The 18,238-nt window shown below is 48.9% G+C and overlaps 1 protein-coding gene across 1 annotated transcript in view; it reads left to right on the top strand.

Annotated features, from left to right (window-relative positions):
- grik3 (glutamate ionotropic receptor kainate type subunit 3) overlaps window positions 1-18,238 on the top strand; it is a 255,415-nt gene that overhangs the window by 130,603 nt on the left and 106,574 nt on the right. The gene's annotated exons all lie outside the window — the stretch shown is intronic.

Genomic DNA, 18,238 nt, shown 5'->3' on the forward strand with positions numbered 1-18,238 from the left:
TTTTTAGGACATGGCGGCCTTTATATCTTTTTTTTTTTTTTTGTGGATTTTCCCCAATTATATCCAGCCAATTACCCCACTCTTCCGAGCTGTCCCGGTCACTGCTCCACCCTCTCTGCCAGGGGTCGTATCACGTGGAAGGGTCACGCAATTCCCCCCAGTTCCCCCTCCCCCCTGAACAGGTGCCCTAATCGACCAGAGGAGGCGCTAGTGCGGCGACCTGGACACATACCCACATCCGGCTTCCCACCCGCACACACAGCCAATTGTGTCTGTAGGGGCGCCCGACCAAGCCGGAGGCAACACGGGGGATTCGAACCAAAGACCCCCGTGTTGGTAGGCAACAGAATAGACCGCTACACTACCCGGATGCCCCCACAGCCTGTATGTCTTAATGGTGGGGAAAACAATTATTCTATGTCGATTATTTTCCCGTTCACCCCAAATTAATAGTGCAAGTCTGTACTGTTCAGCAAAAATAATCAATCGAGTCAGTACTCGGCACCGCCCGGTAATTTAAGATGCGTGCTCAGATCGGTGTCGGCAACGATGAAGTAATATCAGTGCATCCCTTTTAAAAATGTGCCTAAACATCCCGGGAAATGACTTCTCAAAATAAGCGGGAAGCCCTGTCCAGACGCCCAGAAGGATTCAGCGCAGTGTCCTTTACACGAAGACCGTAAGTTTCGGTCCGTGTTTAGGGTCCGCTACGCCCACTGGCACAGAGCAGCCGCACAGTTCACCCTCATTTGCTGCCATTTAGCTTTGCTGCCTTGCACGTTTCACCAAGATAGCACGGACGAGGTGGACCCGCACGTACCGGGTTCCTTCACACAAATTAGCTGAGTCCTTCAGGCTTCATCGTCTGCTTTCCATGTTAAACGAGGCCCTTGCAAGCTTTCCACTCACCGGCTTAACGGTATCTCAGGTTTCAAGGACTGCCATCTGAGTGCTGTAACTAAACCAGTGCTGCATGAAAGTCCTTAAGGAAACAAGTGTATACTGGTTGATTCTCTGCGTGGTAGTCTCTCTCTCTCTCTCTCTCCCCCCAACCCACTCTTGGCTCTCTGCAGACCATGCGTCACGCTTGCTTTGGTCTCTTGATTCCACAAGCGCCCTTGAGATTGGCCACATGGATTTAGTAGCGGGCCTGCTGGCAGACGGCCTTTATTACACTGTGTTAAACCAGGAGAGGAAAACAAATACATGTCTCTCTAGCAGTATTTAGGCCAGGGTAGATTCCCACCAAATTAAAGGCGGTCCCTAATGACCCAGCGACCCGGCAGCACCACGGCGCCCATACGTGTGTGTGCAAATCTCCTTTGTGTTTGCAACAAATCAACAGACGGCATTGCTGGTTGTGTCACCGAGGAGTGGAGGTGTACCCTATTTTGCTTATTTGTCGAGAACATCCTCTCCTCCCGCTCTTAGAAAAAAAAACATTTTTGCATCCACCGGGCTCACCGCATCTTCTCCCAGCCAAATAATGGAACAAAAGCCTTGTTGGTTTGATATATAACAGCTGCTGGAACAAAAGCTCAAAAGTGAGTGGGAGGGAGGGAGGGAGGGAGGGAGGTAGGTAGGGGGGGTGATTAAAAACACGATCGGGATGTGACACCTACCTACAGCGGTGCGGTGGCCAGCCAGAAAACGCCGAGTGTGCAGTTCTTTTTGAAACCCCCTAATAGTAAAAACCCTCGTAAGAAAAGCTCTTAGCGAGGTAGTTTCGGGGGGTAATGAACTTGTCAGCTTTGAAGCGCTGGAGTTTGTGGGCTTTGTTGCTTCTGTTATTATTCAATTCAGCACCTCGGCTGCCCTCCTCTTCCCTGGCTGATTTTTCAAATCTGCACTCTGCTGCTTGTTCTGCACCAGGAACACATTTCGGCTTTTCCCCTCGGACCCCGCAGTATTGAATTGCCTCTCATTCAAAACAAATAATCTGTTCCCATAATGCCCTCTGCCCGTGTATTCCCACAAATGCTAAGTAGCAAAAAAAATAAAATAAATAAGCGCTGCCTATAGCGAGGGGATTTTCTGTTTTTCAGCCCATCAATAGTGTTAGGCTTGTCGGGGAGAAGCGCCGAGAACCGCCTGCATGAGATTTTAAGATTAATAAGAGGAACGGATTCGCCGCAGTGATGTCGTAGGCTGTAGTAGCATGTATCGCCCTGCAGGAGGTGGGACGTAAACCGAACATGGCCTCGTCTCACTTGGTGACAAGCTAAATTCACGGGGTGAAAAGGTTACTCATTAGTGCACATAGTCAGGGGTGTAGCACAAGATTCTGGGCCCTGTACGTAAGCAGTCTCTCTGGGCCCCTTTCTTCTTTTGTCTCTCGCGCAGCACTTTTTTGAGCTCTAGCATACTGTATATTATTTACTATCACAGTACATTCATCTATTTTAACCTCACTTAACTAAACTATACGAGGGGCGGACTAAACCATTTTGCATCTTCTGTAAGGGGTGAGAGGGGCCTCAGGGAGGGGTGAGAGGGGCCTCAGAGAGCCTCCACTATTTTCTTCAAGTCCCTCCTCCGATGTATTGAGCCAGTTTTAACTGAAGTTATGACACTAATTAGTTAGAAATAGAAATTTTCAAACCAAAATAAATTTTTAATTCCAGGCTTCCTGAGCCCCCCCCCTCTTCTGGGCCCTGGTAGGTCCTTCCCCTTTTTCCCACCCACTACGACGCCGCTGCCCATAGTACAGTTCAGTAGTGCATATAAACGGCAAAATCCCTGACAGACATCTGAATGTGGGAACATAGAATTTATAAATATAAAAGTGTAAATGAATAAATAAATGCATTAAAATAAATAGATAAAAAAATCTGTTTATTTTAATGCATATTTATTTATTCATTTACACTTTTATGTTTATAAATGCTATGTTCCCAAATGTAGACATGTGTCGGTGATTTTGCTGTTTATATGCACTATTGAACTGTACTGTGTGCACAGTTCAACAGTGCATATAAACAGCAAAATCACCGACACACATCTACATTTGGGAACATGGAATTTATTTGTATATTATAAAAAAAAAATCAAATTTACATTGAAGGGGAATGCAAATAAATTTGAAAGAGTCGAGGCTTTTTCTTGCCTACTATGATAACCTAACCCCAGTAACAGACTGGGACAGTTCATAACCTCGTCACTTCTTGGTTGGAGCAGAACTGTGGCAGTCTAATTAAGAATTAGTTTAAAAAGATCAAAATGAGTGTATTATTGTGTTATTATTACATTTTTTTCTATTCTCCCTTGTCATTGTTTATGTGAACGAGGTGGTTGTATATCTGTCGTATATTTATTTGTACTTGATGTCATTTCGGAGGATGTTGGGGGAGGGGGGGTTGGAGACATATTAGGGAGCAGGGGAGGGATGGGAATTTTACTGGATTTATTTCATATGTTGATTCTGGGATTTGCAAAATGCAAAATCCAATAAATATAAGTTCAAAAAAATAAAATTGAAAATAAATAAATAGATAGATAGATAGCTAAATGAATATATTATAAATACAATTTAATTTATTATTATTATTATTATTATTATTATTCATGCCTATTGAACAGAATGTCACAATTAATTAATTATTATTTTTCAAAGAAAAAAATAGACGTTACAGTGCACGTTCAAGGCTGCAGTGGTGCTCCTTTACTTTATACTTCACCTGACCTCCGATTTCCTGGGTTGAGATTGATTCATGGAGGCTCAAATTACTCAGCAGTGAAGAGAATGCTCTCTGAGCAGCCACATTGCTCTTACATTTGCAATTTCTTTCTTCTTTTTTGGGGGGGGGGGTTCCCCTTTTTCTCCCCAATTGTACTTGGCCAATTACCCCACTCTTCCGGGCCACCCCGGTCGCTGCTCCTCCCCCTCTGCCGATCTGGGGAGGGCTGCAGACTACCTCATGTCTCCTCCAATACATGTTGAGTCGCCAGCTGCTTTCTTTTCACCTGACAGTGAGAAGTTTCACCAGGGGGACGTAGCACGTGGGAAGATCACACTATCTCCCCGCCCGCCCCCAATTAGGTGCCCCGACCAACCATCGAAGGCGCTAGTGCAGCGACCAGGACACATACCCACATCCGGCCTCCCCGCTGCAGACACAGCCAGTTGTGTCTGTAGGGACACCCAACCAAGCCGGAGGTAACGCAGGGATTCAAACCGGCCATCTCTCGTGTTGGAAGGCAGCGGAATAGACCCCCATGCTACCCGGACACCTTACATTGGCAATTTTATTCCGATACACCTTGTTCACATAGAAGACACAGATTGCATTCCTCAGAGGATCTATTCACATGCTACCTCGACGCCAGTCACTTCGCTGCTGACTATGAGAAATAATCATTCCATATTGGACAGGTCAGTCTGAAACATACTGCACCTCCTCGCCCTTCGTCAGGGGTTCCCAAAATGTTCATGCCGCGAGCGACCTGTGGAAACACTACTTGGCTCAGGACCCAGAAGAGCAACAAATTCTCGTTGCTACGCATCTAAGTCCTCCTAGATGGCACCTGAACCTAAGGATGTTCTTCTTGTCAAAGGATAATTCTGGTTTTTAACAGCTGAGGTCTTATTTTCATAGTTTTTGTCTTCGGGCATATCAGTTTTGAAATCATTTTACTGACTGGCTTATTTTGGAGAATTTGGATACAGGACTACGGCTGTAGTCAGCTTTACAGTGGCGTTGTATGGGGCAACTGACCATCAGACATGTTTACTGTGTGCATGGGTCATGATCTATGATGTCTGAATTACACTGGTCAGGTAGTTTATCGGTGGTTACTGCTACCCATGGTCAGTATAGGCTGGTCATGTCTGGTCAGGTAGTTTATCGGTGGTTACTACCACCCATGGTCAGTATAGGCTGGTCATGTCTGGTCAGGTAGTTTATCGGTGGTTACTGCTACCCATGGTCAGTATAGGCTGCTCATGTCTGGTCAGGTAGTTTATCAGTGGTTACTACTACCCATGGTCAGTATAGGCTGGTCATGTCTGGTCAGGTAGTTTATCGGTGGTTACTGCTACCCATGGTCAGTATAGGCTGGTCATGTCTGGTCAGGTAGTTTATCAGTGGTTACTACTACCCATGGTCAGTATAGGCTGGTCATGTCTGGTCAGGTAGTTTATCGGTGGTTACTACCACCCATGGTCAGTATAGGCTGGTCTTGTCTGGTCAGGTAGTTTATCCGTGGTTACTGCTACCCATGGTCAGTATAGGCTGGTCATGTCTGGTCAGGTAGTTTATCAGTGGTTACTGCTACCCATGGTCAGTATAGGCTGTTCATGTCTGGTCAGGTAGTTTATCCATGGTTACTACCACCCATGGTCAGTATAGGCTGGTCATGTCTGGTCAGGTAGTTTATCAGTGGTTACTGCTACCCATGGTCAGTATAGGCTGTTCATGTCTGGTCAGGTAGTTTATCCATGGTTACTACCACCCATGGTCAGTATAGGCTGGTCATGTCTGGTCAGGTAGTTTATCAGTGGTTACTGCTACCCATGGTCAGTATAGGCTGGTCATGTCTGGTCAGGTAGTTTTATCCGTGGTTACTGCTACCCATGGTCAGTATAGGCTGGTCATGTCTGGTCAGGTAGTTTTATCCGTGGTTACTGTTACCCATGGTCAGTATAGGCTGGTCATGTCTGGTCAGGTAGTTTATCAGTGGTTACTGCTACCCATGGTCAGTATAGGCTGGTCATGTCTGCAAGTTGAAAGTAGCTCAGCAATGCAATTGATCATTGATAATATTGGACATTTCAGGTAATAACTTGCACTTTCCTTTTCACTTGCTTGTCATTTGCTGATAGTAGACCGAAGTTGCAACTCCTTCAGAACCCAATTTCTGTGCGTGTTGGTCCCATAGCCTTTACCCCTCCCAGGGCATCTACAAGGCAGTAGTAGTTTGTTTTGTTATTTAACCCATAACTGGGGGTAACCTTGACTCAATTACTAGGACATGTTCACGTTCAAGTGGGCCATAGTAATTGGTCTATGGGGGGTTACTCCCCCCGGAGGTTTTCTGTCAGCGTTTGCCCCACCCTTAGCCTTTGGCTAAATAGCCTATCCCACAAGGCAGCGGGGGGGCCGGTTACTTTCTAGGGCGCCTGCTATTCGCCCATAGCCAGAGCCCTGTTAATGATAACAGTCTGAACCACGAGGAGGTGGGGTTGACTTGCCTGGGAGAAGCTTTGTGTTGTGCTAGACATGTGTGTTTTTGACCCACGCCACACCACACCAGCTCCAACTGGTGTGGCTTGACTAAGGTCCAAGGATGATGATTCGTTTTCACTTCAAAATATTGGGTTTGGATAACTGGGTTGAATTAAACCGGACTAAAACATGTAAGAAAAAAACTGCCAGCCATTCACAAACCAATTTCCATCTCTCGGTTATTGCTGATGCTTGATTCTCCTCTCAGACCGCTATGTATCTTGGAACTACTTTTTGTTGTTGAAGAACATACCCACTGGAGCCTGTTCACATATCACACCTGTTCATGAATCACGCCGCCTATCAGCTGTTTTCTAAGAGAACCCGCTAAGAAAAATATAGCGTTAGCCGTGTCTATAGAAGAAAGCACACTACACCGCCTATCAGCTAATTTACTTTGTTGTTGTTTTTTTCACATATTTTTCATTATGGCTTAAAATGTTTTCATTAGCTGACCCCATTTGCTGCTGTTCATTTTTTTTTTTTTTTTGCTCACTTGCTAGAACTAGCAGCGAGATCTCTGACCATAGATGTCACCGACCATGGTTATGTCCATGCCCCGATAATATTATCTCATGGTAACTACTACTACTACTACTACTACTACTACTACTACTACTACTACTTTCAGCTGCTCCCGTTAGGGGGCGCCACAGCGGATCATCCGTTTCCATCTCTTCCTGTCCTCTGCATCTTCCTCTGTCACACCAGCCACCTGCATGTCCTCCCTCACCACATCCATAAACCTCCTCTTTGGCCTTCCTCTTCTCCTCTTCCCTGGCAGCTCCATATTCAGCATCCTTCTCCCAGTATACCCAGCATCTCTCCTCCACACATGTCCAAACCGTCTCTATCTCGCCTCTCTTGCTTTGTCTCCAAACCGTCCAACCTGAGCTCATAGAAACACGTGAAACGACCACGACCTCTTGACACTGGCATCACGTGGTGCCGGCACGTCATGTGTTAAAGTGACGTGCCGGCACCATGGAAACAATGTCAATGGAAAGTCCGTTAGGATCCTTTGTCGTGCTGCACACACGAATTCCCTGATTCAACAACATCATGCAATGAGCGGTGTTTAATATTTTCTAGTTAACAAAATTTTATCTTATCGTTATTTTTACTGTCATTTGACTGAATTTATCACAGTGCCTTAGTTACGATTTTTTGTCCTCTAAAACCCCTAACCCCTAACCTCATTACATCAAAATGAGTTCTATCACACACAATTCGGTGTTTTTAGAGCGCAAAAAATGGGAACTGAGGCGCTCAGAATTGTCCTTTCACCAAGAGCCGTGCATCAGGGCTTCAGGTGTGAGACGCAACGTTTCAGGGTCGAAAGGTCCGGAAAGCGTCGGCCTGCTCTGTGTTCTTCCGGCGCCGAAGCGTTCTGTTGACTGCCGGGCACCCGCGTGGCGCGGAGTTGGAGAGGCTGCGGGTCCATGTCAGGGATCAGAGAGAGCAGAGCAGACAATTTATGCAGTGCAATGAACGTGACCATCCCTCCTCCGAGGAGGAGGAGGGTGGAGGACCTGACGTGAAGAAACAAGTGGTTGCAGTCATGAGTACACATTTATCTGTCAGGAAGATGAGAGGCTGTTGTTTAGACCCCCCCTCCCCCCCCGTTCCCCCTCCAACCTCTACCATCCTCGCTCAGGACTCCTCTAAACCATAAATATTTCAAATGGAACGCTTTATGGAAATGATTTTGCTTTCCGGGTGCGGGGTGTTATCTGGTTTCTTATTTTAAATTTATTTTCAAGACCCAGAAAGGATGTGTGAAACATAGAAAAAAGCAACACACACACAACATTATATATATATATATATATATAGATATATATATATATCTATATATATATATATATACACATACACACACACACACAAACACATATATATATATATATATATATATATACATGATGTTGTGTGTGTTTTGGTTATCTGTTTTGTTTTTACCCCCCCCCCCCTTTCTAGCCAATTACTCCACCTTTCCGAGCCGTCCTGGTCGCTGCTCCACCCCCTCTGCGGACCCAGGGAGGGCTGCAGACTACCACATGCCTCCTCCCATACATGTGGAGTCGCCAGCCGGTTCTTTTCACCTGACAGTGAGGAGTTTCACCAGGGGGACGTAGCACGTGGGGAGATCACACTATCCCCCCCAGTCCCCCCCCCCCAAACAGGCGCCCCCGACCAGCATTGTTAGGACCCTATGAGTTCAGTAATGTGGAAAACACGGAGAGAATCACGGAATGGAAACATAAAATTAATCACAGCAGAAGTTATCGAAATGGTTCAGTCAAAAATTCAAGATTGAATATTTCAGGTGGAGAAACATTCTCATTAAAACAGTTATACGGGGCGTCCGGGTGGCGTAGCGGTCGATTCCGTTGCCTACCAACACGGGGATCGCCGGATCGAATCCCCGTGTTACCTCCGGCTTGGTCGGGCGTCCCTACAGACACAGCTGGCCGTGTCTGCGGCTGGGAAGCCGGATGTGGGTATGTGTCCTGGTCGCTGCACTAGCGCCTCCTCTGGTCAGTCGGGGCGCCTGTTCAGGGGGGGAGTTGGAACAGCGTGATCCTCCCACGCGCTACGTCCCCCTGGTGAAACTCCTCACTGTCAGGTGAAAAGAAGCGGCTGGCGAGGGTGGAGCAGCGACCGGGACGGCTCGGAAGGGTGGGGGTAAATTGGCCAGGTACACTTGGGGAGAAAAAGGGGGGGAAACCCCCCCCCCCCCAAAAAAAGAAAAATATGTTGAGTTATACCTCGCACATTGGCATCCATTTCTGAGAGGAAAAGATAGGGGGAGCATTTCAAGGACACGCGGGTGGAGGACAGTGCTACATGTTGTGCTGTAATTATTAGGGGGAAAACAAAAGAAAAAAAAGGGGATTGCTTTCCACGCGGCGTCGCCTTCGGTCTTTATCAGCGACGGTGTTCTGTAATGAAACACACGCTTAATGGGTTTGTTTAAAGTGGCCTAATGGTGTCCTTGGTCCGCATCCAAAGGCCCGGAAAGGCGACGCAGGGGGAAAAAAAAAAATCAAACATTTAACATTGTAGTTTATATTTTTCTGTCAAGGGCACTGCTCTCATTAGCATTATTCCCACACGCCGCCGGCCGTGGTTCCTTCTGAGCGACGGCTTTGTTTCCCCCGCGCTGGTTTCTTTGATTTGGATTTCGCCGGGCTCGGCGACGCGAGAGAACTTGGCACCGCGAACAGAGATCAGTGACGAGGCTCGACGCACCTGCCGGAGCTGACCCGGACAGGTAATGAGGAAAAGTCCCGCGGGATGCTAACGAAGCCATTAAGCGCTCATGTGTGAAAGCACCGGGAAGCCGGCGCGTCGAGTCGTGGCAGCCAAATTGAAATTCATTGCACATGGCGGCGGAATGTAAATATGCTGCCTGGTACAGTGACGAGCTGGCCTCCTTCGCCGCGCTCTAATCGGCTTTGAAAAGACGGCGCACGGTGCTTAGGAGTAATGCGTGTGCTCGGCGATAAAACCACCCGCTTTTATTATAACCCGACAATAGCCCAGCCATGTTTGAAGAAGAACAAAAACACACAACCTCAGTACATATTGTTCCACACACCAGTAATCCCATTCTGCACACAATGTGCAACACCTTCTGCACAAATTGTGCTGTTTTCATTTCCGTCCTGTCGCCTCACGGACCGCTGACGAGCCAGCTGAAGCTCTGCAAGTTGATATGTCAGTTGGCCGATTTGGTAATGGAGTTCGATGCCTGATCGATGGTCGATCGATACGGTAACGGAGGGGCCCTTGTAATCGTCCGTGTGTTCTTTGATTCAGACAGGCAGACCCACCTTGCATGACTGCAGACGGTTCTGGTGCTCTGTTGCTGCCTGGCGGACGGGATTCAGGATTCATCAGGAACACTTTATTTGTCATTTCACCTCATTTACTTGAAAAGTGAAACGAAATGGCGTTCCCCCCCAGCCCACGGCAGAGCAACACACCGACAAAAACCCATTTAGGAACCACAAGAACACACATACTCAAACTAACACATACGTATATCCAAACTAAACAAAAGAAAATCACTGTCCAAGGGAACAAACGCCAGCCAGGATGACTGTTGGAACCGCCGGTCTGCATGGGCTAGCAGTTAGCTTAGCCTGCCCCGATTATGTGTCCGGTCAGACTGCCCTCCATGCATACCCCTCGGGCGCAGCTCCAGTCAGGGGCCGTGGTCCCTGTAGCAGCTGGACGAAGCAGACCAAGCCCTCCCAGCCAATCCAGCGCCAGCTCTCCCAGCCAGACACCCTCGACACACCTCCCCGCACTCCACACGACGACATCAAAAACACCAGTCAATGCCAGGCGAGGCCGCCGCCAGACCGCCCTCGGTGTTATCAGAACTGCCGGTCTGCATGGGCTAGCAGTTAGCTTAGCCTGCCCCGTTTCTGCGTCCTGTCAGACCGCCCTCAGTGTTTCCTCCTTGGGTGCAGCTCCGGGCAAGGCCACAGTCCCTGGGCCCACAGCACAGCAGACCAAGCTCACAGCTTATCCAGCGCCAGCTCTCCCAGCCAACAAACGAAGACAAAAACTTAGACGTGGACAAAGACACTGCATCGATGGTACTGGGCGAGGCCGCCGCAAATGCGAATTCGCGCCGCCATCTTCCCACACCGGAAGCCTTCATAAGGTCTTGTTAGAGCTAATAACACAATACCGACCCATAACTTAACAATTTACCATAAAGTAATACAAATTTCTATAATGGAGCCTGCAATATAACGCTCGGCCTATAATGTAAAAAATAAATAAATCATGAAACCATAACATCATACCTGTGTCGCTATCTCAGCTGTTCCTACAACTGGACTCTTATGGACGGAGACCTCAGATGTTACTCCTGGAATCTGTTTCAGCCTCTCTCTCGGCTTGGGGGGGTCACAGCCCCGTGTGCTCTAACCACCACTGAGACCACTTCGGCCCTAACTTCACACATCCTCCAGTTCTGCTTTATATTCAGTATATGTATATTGATATACTGCATGTCACATGTCATAATGCGTTAAAAAGGACCTAATTCTACACATAAAGGGGGGGGGGGTGACAGTCATACAATTCTGAGTGAGGAAAGTGTCACTTGTGCCAATAAGTTCTTTTCACATAGAGAGCTTTTATCTACTACATTTTTGCTTAAATTTACCCAGTAGCGTATCATTGGATTTCAGTGAGGACATTCAGTAACAAACTGAAGGCCCCCCCCCCCCCCCACACACACACACACATTTCTCATATGGGTGCCGATGAAGTCAACACAGTCACATATGTAATACACTTGTCACGCGCTATATGCACTACTGCATCAACACCAACAAGACAGCTGATCAACAACCACAGCGCACACCACTGTGCACTATAGCAGATGCTGCAGCGTCACCATCAGAACTGGGCGGCGCAGTGGTTAGCGCGGTCGCCTCACAGCAAGAAGGTCTTGGGTTCGGGCCCTGGGATAATCCGACCTTGGGGGTCGTCCCGGGTCGTCCTCTGTGTGGAGTTTGCATGTTCTCCCCATGTCTGCATGGGTTTCCTCCGGGTGCTCCGGTTTCCTCCCACAGTCCAAAGACATGTAGGTCAGGTGACTCAGCCGTACTAAAGTGTCCCCAGGTATGAATGTGTGTGTGTGATGGCCTGGCGGCCTGTCCAGGGTGTCTCCTTGCCTGCTGCCCAATGACTGCTGGGATAGGCTCCAGCATCCCCGTGCCGCTGAGAGTCGGGTAAGCGGTTTGGATAATGGATGGATGCACCATCAGATCTTCCTTTATGTCACTCAGCAACCAGACTGCACATGCTCACCACATGGCACAGAAACAACTAGAAGGGTACACCCAGTAGAGTGCAGATCTCCGCCAGGCGTATCTCCCCTCCTCCGGTGCTCAGACTTGGCGACAGACCCTTTTTTCGCCGAACGGGAGAAGGGGCCCTTTTAAATGACTTCAGATGTGTTTAACCGTCGTGGTTTTCATGATACAAAATGAACGTAGGCAAATTTCTTTTCATTCTAAAACAAATTTTAAAAAAAAAACTCTGAAGAAAACCTAGCTCAGCCGTGGGAAACGTTTTATTATAGCTACTGACGCGATTTCCAGCTGAGACTTTTTAATCCTAGTCTTGAAGTTGTAGTCCCAGTCCCCCCCCCCCCCCATTTTCTCCGCTGTTGTACTTGACCAATTACCCTATTTCCCGAGCCGTCCCGGTCGCTACTGCCCGAAGGAGGGGGGTACTGTAACGACCACTAGCCCTTGGCTAACGGGTCGGACCTTTTCGTCGACTGGTTAGCGTAGTTGCCCCATGGTGCAGGAGATCCGGGTTCGCGTCCTGGCTGTGGCGGTTCCCAGCTGCCCCCCCCCCCCAAATTCGCTACATAGGGCCAGCAGAGAAGGCCCCAGTGGCCCCGATAGCCCACCGCTGAATTTACCTGCCGTTCACTAATTGTTCTTGGGGCAAGATAGGCCCTCGACTAAACCTTGCTAAATTATTTTGTTGTGAAACGGGTGCAGAGTGACGTCAGATACAACCGATGTGGAAATAAAACGATGGTTCAGCACGGTAGAGCTACATACAGACACATCCTCAGTGCCGTTGATGCTTTCAGAAGTGTCTCACTTAACGTGTAGTAACATTATTGGTCGTTGCTGTTTCATTATTCACTTAGAGAAATGGTTACAAAGTAAATACTATGGCAACAAATCACTTATGTAGTAATTTTTTTATCAGCAACAATGCTACAATATTACTTTTTCAAGGTTTTATTACATTATTAGCTGATTGTAACACTGCAGGCCACATTAATTTTTATGGTGTTATCGGTGGGTATTATGTTATGGCTCTTAAAGGTCTTCTGGCTTGTTGACAGCAACACGAGCTTCATCCCGGAGAGCTTTTTTTTCCACACGAGTGGAAGTCCAAGCAACAGATCAATACTAGCCTTCAAATTTGATGGAAATCCCTGAGTGTAATCCAGACCTTCAGCAGGGTGTAGGTAAACAAAACCAGCCTGGCTGAAAATGACCATTTTTATGTGCTTACAGTCAGGAGGCAGCACTTTTACTTTACCTTTACCTTTACTCTTATGGATCAAGTCTCCGAACTCCATCTTTGACTCAGTCATTACCCGGAATCAGGAACAGGATCACTTTATTTGTCATTTCACCTCATGTACTTGCGCACATTAACTGAAACGAAATGCTATTCCCCCCAGTTCCCCCTCCCCCTGAACAGGTGCCCCGACCGACCAGAAGAGGCGCTAGTGCAACGACAAGGACACGTACCCACATCCGGCTTCTCACCCGCAGACACGGCCAATTGTGTCTGTAGGGACGCCCGACCAAGCCGGAGGTAACACGGGGATTCGAATTGGAGATCCCTGAGTTGGTAGGCAACGGAACAGACCGCTGCGCTACCCGGACGCCCCCAGTGATCACATCTTAACCTTCTCTTGACACAGATGTAGAAATGTGTTCGGCAGTACATAGTTTGAACATTACTTAGTATTCCGGTTCTTGACAGCTACATTTCTAGAGGTGCGTGATATATCGATCAGCTTTTCAGTAACAGCCATCCATCCATCCATCCATCCATCCATCCATCCATCCATCCATCTAGCCACCCATCCATCCATCCATCCATCCAGCCATCCATCCATCCATCCATCCATCCATCCATCCATCCATCCATCTAGCCACCCACCCATCCATCCATCCATCCATCCATCCATCCATTATTCGAACCGCTTATCCTACTCAGGGTTGCGGGGATGCTGGAGCCTATCCCAGCAGTCATTGGGCAGCAGGCGGGGAGATACCCTGCACAGGCCGCCAGGCCATCACAGCCCCCCCCCCCCCCACACACACATTCACACCTAGGGACAATTTAGTATGCCCGATTCACCTGACCTACAGGTCTTTGGACTGTGGGAGGAAACCGGAGCACCCGGAGGAAACCCACACAGACACGAGGAGAACATGCACTACTGCATCCCCAGCAACAAGACAGCTGATCTTAAACAACCACGACGCACACCGCTGTGCACTTTAGCAGATATTGCAGCATCACCATCAGATCTCCCTTTATGTCACTCAGCAACCAGATTGCACACGCACACCACATGGCGCAAAAACCACTAGAAGGGTACACCCAGAGCAGATTTCCGCCAGGCGTACCTCCCCTTCTCCAGTGCTCAGACTTGGCAACAAACCCGCTTTTCACCTAATGGGAGAAGGGGCCCTTATTAAATGATGCAACCGCCACACAGAGGATGACCTGGGACGACCCCCAAGGTTGGACTACCCCGGGGCTCGAACCCAGGACCTTCTTGCTGTGAGGCAACCGCGCTAAACCGTGCCGCCCAGTAACAGCCAGTAATCACTTAATGATGTGCTGTTGTAAGGGGACAGACACCAGAAGGATGCCAGATATGATGCATTAATTATGTGCTGTTGGCAACGACAGACGTTGACAGATAAACAGGTTGTGTTACTGCCTACAAAGAAATGCGGGTCCTTTTTTTGATATTTACAACAAAAAAAAAGTTTTCGGTTAAGGCAGCCGTGTGCTAGTCAGCATTTTAAAGGAAGCTTTTAAAGTCTGACCTTTCAGAGCAGCGATGTTGGAAAATGCTGTGCCAAAATAAATGTTGCGTGTTTTCTCCGTTTAAGTTGAAGTAAACTGCTGGTCCCCTGCAGGGCATGCAGATACTCGGGAAACGGCGTGGCGTTTAGCAATAAATCAGGACAGGTACAAAGGAAGCAGTGTGAGAACGGAGACTCGCGGGGGTTTTGCGTCGAGGTGAGAGATATCGGTACTGCGTTGTCTGAGATGACAATGGGAATTATCGGTTGTGCGATGCCGGCCAAAAATGTGAATATCGTACATCCTTAAACGGTGCTATGCTTCGCCCTCTGCGTGCCTCGGAGGAATAATCTCTCACATAATGGAACGCTACGGAATAAGGGAGGGAATAAAAGGCAGGCCTGGAGGGCCTCCGTGCAGGATGTGGTAAGGTTGGTCCCGGTCCAGGAGATGTGTTGGCTCTCTCGGTTAATTTCCATTTGAGTGCCTCCTGTCCCAGAAAGCAGCCAGAGGTGTCCCAAACGGTCTGACCTGCACTTCCCCCTCATTTGTCTGCATTAACTTTGCATATGTGTGGTCCAAACCCTAATAAGTGGGCCAGGTTTATATTTAGCTCTGCCCTTGATAACTTTGAAAAACAGGTGGCCCTTGTCTTTGGACCCGTCTTCGCCCCTCGGTGCACACAGCCCTCCTGCGTATCTGCACACTGCTGCCTAAACTTGTCTTAATTCCCCCTCCCCCCCCCTCTTTTTTTGCCCCAGTTGTACTTGGCCAATTACCCCACTCTTCCGAGCCGTCCCGGTCGCTGCTCCGCGCCCTCTGCAAAATCCGGGTAGGGCTGCAGACTACCACATGCCTCCTCCCATACATGTGGAGTCACCGCCGCTTCTTTTCACCTGACAGTGAGGAGTTTCGCCAGGGGGGCGTAGCGCGTGGGAGGATCACGCTATTCCCTCCAGTTCCCCCCCTCCCCCCTGAACAGGCGCCCCGACCGACCAGAGGAGGCGCTAATGCAGCGACCAGGACACATACCCACATCCGGCTTCCCACCCGCAGACACGGCTGATCGTGTCTGTAGGGACGCCCGACCAAGTCGGAGGTGACATGGGGATTCGAACCAGCGATCCCCGTGTTGGTAGCAACAGAATAGACAGCCATGCCACCCAGATGCCCCAGCTTGTCTTAATGTTGTTATTCATCCTGTTATGGCGGCGGCACAGCGGTTAGCACAGTCGCCTCACAGCAAGAAGGTCCTGGATTTGAGCCCCGAGGTAGTCCAACCTTTGGGGGGGGGTCATCCTGGGGTGTACTCTGTGTGGAGTTTGCATGTTCTCCCCGTGTCTGGGTGGGTTTCCTCCGGGGGCTCCGGTTTCCTCCCACAGTCCAAAGACCTGTAGGTCAGGTGAATCGGCCGTACTAAATTGTCCCGAGGTATGAATGTGTGTGTGTGTGTGTGTGTGTGTGTGTGTGTGTGGGGGGGCCCTGTGATGGCCTGGCGGCCTGTCCAGGGTGTCTCCCCGCTTGCCACCCAATGGCTGCTGGGATAGGCTCCAGCATCCCCGTGACCCTGTGTAGGATAAGTGGTTTGGATAATGGATGGCTGGATGGACGGATGGATGGATGGCTGGATGGACGGACGGATGGATGGACGGATGGATGGACGGATCCTGTTACGGCAGATATTGGAACGTCGGCTATTTTCACTATTACTGGGTTTATGCCTGAGAGATTAAACTTGTTTGTTCCCCCGTATCACCGATTAACCCCCAATATAGCGCCCCGCTGTGTTTATTGCCATTTACAAAAGACAGACAAGAGATCATAAAAAAGATAGTTACTCCCTCTTTTTATTGCTCCCCTGCCAGAAGACACTAATTTCCGTGGGGGTGGGGGTGGGGGGGGGGTATAACGGCATTGTCAAAGGGTTTTATATCCCGACCGAATGGAAGGCCTTGTTCTCATGCCTACAGATGTCAGAGCGACGGTGCAGCTGTTGAGACCGGCGTGGTGCAGAGGTGGCCTCGGCGGACGACTCCTCTCCGTCATCGCAGGGGCCGTGTGGCTAAACACAAAGTCTCGGCGTTAAACTCGTCTTCAGGAAGAAAAAAAAATCAATGTCAGTTACGCCACACCAATCCGGTACGACCCTGGGTAGTTGTCGAGCCCTGCGGTCTCTGTTTCTGAGCCCGTACATACAGCAACATGGCATCGGCCCTCAGGACGAGTCTGCCGGCCCTCAGAATGGGTCTGCCGGCCTTCAGCGAGTTTGCAACACTACGGTTATAAGGGTGGTGCTGAGCGGCGGTAATGAAAATGGAAGTCCGGGGCCCAGCCGATTGACCCGTCATACAGAACATCCACATAAAACCGCCCGGTTCAGCCCTGAGGGAGAAAACTGTTACCCTCCATGTCCACGCCCCGTCTTTAAAGGCTGCTCTCCCTGAACCGGTCGTATCCTGTTGGTTCCTCATGGAAGGAAGGAAGGAAGGAAGGAGCGGTTTGCTAGAAGCAGTCGCTTGGTTAAAATGGTAAAAGTAACATATTCTCAACTGCGTATGTGTGTGTTTAGATAAATATAGAGAGAAAGAGAGCGAGAGACATAGAGAGAGAGAGAGAGAGCGAGGTAGAGATAGATATAGATATAGAGAGGGATAGAAAGAGAGATAAAGAGAGCTAGATAGATAAACGGGTCACGTCCTATTAGCTGTTCATGGAATGAAACAAGAATAGAAACTCTCGAGCGTCCGGGTAGCATAGCGGTCTATTCCGTTGTCTACCAACACGGAGCTCGCCGGTTCGAATCCCCATGTTGCCTCCAGCTTGGTCGGGTGACCTAACAGACACAATTGGCCGTGTCTGCGGGTGGGAAGCCAGTTGTGGGTATGTGTCCTGGTTGCTGTACTAGCGCCTCCTCTGGTCGTTTGGGGCGTCTGTTCAGGGGGGAGGGAGGACTGGGGGGAATAGCGTGACCCTCCCATGTGCTACGTCCCCCTGGTGAAAGTCCTCACTGTCCGGTGAAAAGAGGCGGCTGGTGACTCCACATGTATGGGAGGAGGCACGTGGTAGTCTGCAGCCCTCCCCGGATCAGCAAAGGGGGTGGAGCAGAGACCGGGACGGCTCGGAAGAGTGGGGTAACTGACCAGGTACAATTGGGGAGAAAGGGGGGGGGGGACTTTATTGTCTCCATAGAGAAAGAGTCAAAGAAAGAATCATAATCATGTTTGGTGGACGTTATAAAATTAACATGCACATTTTGTGTGTGTGTGTGTGTGTGTGTGTGTGTGTGTGTGTGTGTGTGTGTGTGTTTACAATATGCAAAACAATTTTTGTCCATCTAATGGAGGAACTGCTATAAATGTCATGTTAGCCAACAAATCAAAGAACATTTTGCATGTTTA

This window comes from Lampris incognitus, chromosome 9 (genome assembly GCF_029633865.1).
Source record: "Lampris incognitus isolate fLamInc1 chromosome 9, fLamInc1.hap2, whole genome shotgun sequence".
In the NCBI taxonomy this organism is placed as follows: domain Eukaryota; kingdom Metazoa; phylum Chordata; class Actinopteri; order Lampriformes; family Lampridae; genus Lampris; species Lampris incognitus.